Raw genomic sequence first — 6,061 nt, 5'->3', positions numbered from 1 at the left:
AGAGCCCCCACATCGAAAAAAGAGAGAGTGCTCGAATGAGAGACCGCCACCGTCTGGTCGTCATGGAGACGCAGAGTCAATGCTTGTGTTCCGTTGCGTTGGCGGCAGCTCCACAGTTGACCCCTCCCATGAAAGAGAGAGAGAGAGACAGATGAGTATTCTGGGATGGTGCCAAGACGAGGTAGAGGACACCGAGTTCAGACGGGCACCCGTCACAGACAGACAGTGATGCCATAAACCTAGAGGAAACAAGGGATAAAAAGAGAAGGGAGGGGGGAAAAAGCTGAAGAGGGGGTGACAGAGATGGAGAGAGCAGCTTGGAGGCCAGTAGAAGACAACTGGTAGGTCTGTGGGAAGATCCAGAGGTCCCTCCCCTTCTCCTCCAATGGGTTTTGAGGAGGGGACCAGGAGAGGACCGCAAGGATTATGCAATTGAGATCTTCCCTCTGTCTGCAGTGTTTGGGCTGTTAGCCAAGCCTCCATCTGGTGTGTGTGTGTGTATGACCTGTGAACCTTAGTTGTAAAACTAGGCGGAGGAACATGTCCTCTGTACAGCAGCATCTTTTGGCTCTCACCCTCAGCCACGTGTTAGGTTGAGTGAAAGGAGCATGCAGACCCACACACACAGACTAGACAATTATAGGGCATTAACACATTAACAACAGGTGTGTGTTTACAGTGTCTATGTTATACTTATCAGTAGACTAAAGGGGAAAATGGAAGAAAAAAAAACTGATTATGATTCTGGGCACAGTCCATACTAAACCATCATTGTATTTGAGGAACCAAAATGTACAAAAACATTTAACGTGTTTCAGAATTCCTTGTATGTGTGTGTGGGGGGGATATTTTAAGCCTGTGTAGGGGGATTTAAAATGTATATTTATTAGATTTGAATCACTATTAAAAAGTTTAGACTGGACACATTTGAATACTTTTTATTTCATTTCCCATCTGTCGTTCATCACCTCCAACCCCCATGACGTAGCAGCATGTGACGGTGCTCACATCCATCGGTGCGTGGGTAATAATACAGGAAGTTTTCCTGCTTTATGACTTCCTCTCTGGCACGGACAGACAGGAGCTCACTCCATGTTTGTCACGGAAATAGCCAAGCTCTCCGAACCAGACACACTTAAATACACTGTGATACCAGTGGAGGCTCCTCAGAGGAGGAAGGGGAGGACAATCTTACTCAGTAAATTTCAGATTTTTCAAACATTTTAAAACATTTAAAAAAAAAAATATTTTTTATAAAACAACCTATTGGAGCTCTGTCAGCATGAACTGACATGTCAACCCAATCAAAGGATCAGAGAATGAATCTAGTACTGAAAGCATAAGCTACAACTATCTAGCACAGCAGTGCATAAAATGTGGTGAGTAGTTGACTCAAAGAGAAAGACAATAGTTGAACAGTTTTGAACAAATTCATTTCTTCAAGAATTAAAGAAAAGCAGCAGAGAGAGAGAGAGAGAGAGAGAGAGAGAGATCTAGCTATATTTCATTGCATTCTTTTCACTTACTTAGCTAGCTACTGCAGCTACCTAATTTAGCCTGCTCAAACACCTGGCTCAAACAGAGGTGAATACTATTTATGTTAGCTAGGTGACTAAGGCTATCCAACACTGGAACTCTTCCAAGTCAAGGTAAGCTTTCGGTTTAATTAATTTATTGCCACTCCCACCGGTGTAACTGCTAAACAGCTTGTTGTGCATTGTACTGCATGATTATAGCGGGTTTACTAACACGTTAGTCCTAGTAGCTATGTTGACTATGACGTTAGCTAATATAGTGACAACGATGTAGGCTGTGTGTAGTGGTTATGGTATGAAGGTTTGGCTTGGAAAGTTTTTATTTGCCTGGTCACAGACATCTGTTGTGTTGTGCACTGAAGTCCACAGGCGAAGGGAAAGGGTAAGAGGAGGAGAGCTCGTAGATGCAAGACGGAATAATACAACGAACAAAGTGATGATGCTGTTTCTATGTGGCTGCTATCAAAGTGACCAGTGTGTGCGAGTGATCAGGGGTGTATTCATTCTGCCGATTCTATTGAAAAACTTTTCTTAATAAACGGAAGCAAACGGAAACAAAACGGGGATAAACTTACCTGAATTTGTCCAATAGAAACTCTTCTTTGTAACTGTTTGGACTAATGACAAATTAGATCAGATAGATGCAGGCAAGAGTGTGCAAGTCAGTATTATCTGTCACCTTGATTACTCCAATTTGTCTCCTGACCTGTGCATCTACGTTATAAACTTAACCTTCATAGGATAGGTTGTAGCAACCTCAGATAGGAAACATTTGAGTATCATGTAGTAGCCTAAACCTATCGCTGTTACATTGAGCTGGGTGAATGGAATATGGATGACGGTCATCCAATATGCTGTAATAAGGCAATGCTCATAAAACAACGGCACTGTGTGATACAGATCCTCATTCACATGACACACATCCAATGAAGACTACTTACATTTTTGAGTTGTTCTTTCGCAAGACTCCTTAATTAAACTGGTCTTACATAGAACATTTTGCCAGGAATCAAACTCATTAGAATACCGTCTCCTTCCCATACTAAGATAGTGTGTTGTTTTTAAAGCTTTAGATTTCTGTCTTGTCTTGTGCATTGGCACTAAGGAGATAAATATGTTTTTCTAGTCTGATCTCGAGATGATAACAGTACTGTTTCGTACATTACAGTAACTCAGGTCGCAGTCGTAAATAAGAACTTGTCCTCAACTAGCCTACCTGGTTAAATAAAGGTGAAATAAATAAATACAAAATAATCACCCTTTCCTTCACATTGTCCTTGTTTAATCATTTCCATTCTATTTGGCGCACTTGTTTAACTTAATTTCTTATGAAAAGGTTGAGGGTAAACTTTGCTGCAGTGCAATCAGCAGAATTACTACAGTTCAAACTAACATGGAAATAGTCAAACCCAGCAAATCCATCTGAAGTAATTTGATCTGCAAATGCCACAGCAGACTCAACCATTACTAATGTATTTTCAGCCCCTTTTTCTCGCCCCCCCCCCCCCCCCCCCCCCAGCCTCCCCTCCTCCCTTCCACTCTTTCACATAGTGTACTTAGCCAAACAAAAAGCCTTTCTCTTTCTTTCCCTCCCTCCCTGCCTCCCTTTTCGCTCCCCCACCCCGTAATCGTACTGCATGGGGAATGTGGAAATCATTTTTGAGGTGTCTAGTTTATGTAATGCTGCGTACGTAGTTAGCTCAGTTACTCTGTCATTTTTGTTTCAGAGAGAGTAAGAGAATGACTTAGAAAACATAAAACTGCCACATGGAGCGAGGGAGGGACAGGGAGTAAGAGAGGGAGGAGAAGAAGGAGGAGGGGAAGAGGAGGAGATGACTGGGAGGCCTCTATGCTTTATTTTCCTTGAAAGCTCCCTGAAAACCACAGACACATGGTACAGAATTCCCCTCAGAGTGAGAGAAGGAGGGGGGCCAGGGGGAGCCAGTTTTAAAGAGAAAACACGTCACACACACACAGATACATACACACAGATGCATACACATTCATAGGCATGCACACGCTCATGTGCACACAGAGAGAGAGAGAGCTTAGAAAGACCTGTCAGTTTACCTTTGCTTTGTAACATTCCAAATCAGGCAGGCATAGTTCATGGGACAAGAAAAAACTCCCCTTACACAATATGGTTTTAATGGGTTTGAACTCTGTAGGAGACTTTAATGGGAAAGTGGACTGTTCCACTTTTCAGGAGTATTGGGGGGAGGGGGGGGGGGGGTGTTGTAGGGGAGTTGCATTAATCCAATGTACAATGTATTTCAACTTGATTGACAGATCCCTCAAGCTTCCCCCTAGCCTTGGCCCCCCACTGCTGGATCCTGAATGGAAGTGGGTATTTTGGTGAGGCTCACTCGCTGGGAAAAGGTTAAGGGTCATCCTCCATAAATGACTGTTAGCGGTGTAATTTGAGCAATAGCATGGACACATGGAACCGTGCTAAACCACTGGTGGCTGGACCAAAGCAACAACATCCCTGTACTTGTGAAATGTTTGAGTCTTGTTGATTCCGACTGTGGAAAACTCACAGTAAATATCAACCAAACTAAACGGAGGCCTATGGCTATTTTAGCAATAATGGTTATTATCCAGTAAGTATTATGTGCAATGAATGTGTTTTATAGTTTTCTTTCATCTTTTTGAGTTGTGTTCTTTCCATATTTCTCCAGATTCCTGTAGCAAGTAACCTAACATGACACTTCTTCCACTAGGGGAAACCAAAGGGAAATGACAAGGAAAAAAACACCCAATTTAGTTTTCAATGGTATCACATGCCACCTTGTGGATAAACTAAGCACTTGGAAAAAGTGAACATCAGTCACAGACTCCAAAGCAAGTCTAGACATGCTATGATGATGTTTCAACTGGACTGCATTTAGGCCTATGTCATCTTGTCAAGAAAGAACGTTGTCGATTTAAATCAGGTTATTCTTAATCTGACACAGTGACAGATTTATGACAACCTTTCAACTCATTTTTCCATCTCAATTTGTGTGTTCTCTTTCTAGCAGCAAGGTCAAGTGAACACAAATTAACCACATTTACAGACTGTCTTTTGATAATAGAATTTGTAAAATAGACTCTCATTTTGGCATTATCGTAAAACGATAATGTCATTTCGTTGGACATCATCATAAAAATCATTTCTTACAAAGGGTTGAAAAAAAATGCTTTCCATGTTGTTTGTCAACTCAGGGACCAGCATGCCAAATCCTCCCCACTCCTCAAGCCCTGATAAGGGATGGAAAGTCTGTGTAAGCTGATTGTAGAGGGCCTCTCTGGCTAAAGGGGACTAAACTGATGGGAAAACTATCATTTATCAATAACAAAAAGAGTCCAATGTCTTTCTCCTCCATAATTTCCCCTAACTAATACTCCCCATGACAATAAAAATACATTCTTCCTAAACAACCCTGATGTTATGTTCAGTGGACCATAGTTTCAACCCAAATGGTACGCTATTCCCTATATAGTCCACTACTTTTGGCAAGGGCCCATTGGCCTCCAGTCAAAAGTAGTGCACTAAATAGGGAATAGGGTGCCATTTGGTACGCAACTCATGTCTGACCCTTGGAGGTTTCCCACATTGAAAAATGCATTGGTTTTATTTTAGAATGGGCCTCTTGGGGTGAGATGTTAAACCATTATTTATTATAATCTATCATTTTGTCTGTTTACTGTATTTTGTCCTTGGGATGTCAGTGCTTGAAGTGTATAACTGCTGGTTAATACAGTCTATTAATACGGTTATAGGCTAAGCCCATGCCAGATATGGAATGTAGTGAAGTAAAAGTTGCCAAAAATATAAATAGTCAAGTGCAGATACCCATAAAAACTACTATAGTAGTACTTTAAAGTATTTATACTTAAGTACTTTACACCACTTAAATGTACAAGCACAACAATATTCTGAATAAATAGAACAGGGCTATGGGGCCAGGTCAAATCTTTCATGAATTCAAACCAGACTTTATTGAGGAGAGAACCTGCAGATGTCCTCAAATAGTTAAGTTCTGATGCCTCTTCAAATTGAGGCATTGTCAGTAGACAGCAGAGGGCAGATCCGACCCATCTTAAGGTAAAAAAAATGCACTTCTCATGCTCTGTTTCACACTAATGAAGACCCCTACCTTACTTTGGACATCCCGTTTGACACTACTGACATCTACCTCTCCACTCTGAACAGCATCAGCTTCACTGGGGAACAGTGGGAGTGGGACAGCCTTCAGGTCCCCTCCTTTACCTTGGGGTGACCCCGACCTTCTGGGTGTTGGTTGATCCTTGTACAATGCACCTCTATCTTGGCCTGACGCTGGGGTATTGGAGCCTCCCCTGGGTGGGACTCCACGGAAAGAGGCATTTCCTTGGATATCGTTGGAGGGAGAGGAGGCATCGGAGGAGGTAAGATGATTTTGGCCCTTCACATGCGTTCCCTTGACAGGTTTGCCCTTTATAACGCTGCTGGTGGGGTTGCGACTCTCAGTGAGTTCAGTGGTGCTTTCGATCTGGTTAGA

Source organism: Oncorhynchus mykiss, chromosome 21 (assembly GCF_057628025.1).
Source record: "Oncorhynchus mykiss isolate SJ-2025 chromosome 21, ASM5762802v1, whole genome shotgun sequence".
In the NCBI taxonomy this organism is placed as follows: domain Eukaryota; kingdom Metazoa; phylum Chordata; class Actinopteri; order Salmoniformes; family Salmonidae; genus Oncorhynchus; species Oncorhynchus mykiss.
Note: the sequence above shows the minus strand (reverse complement) of the source record.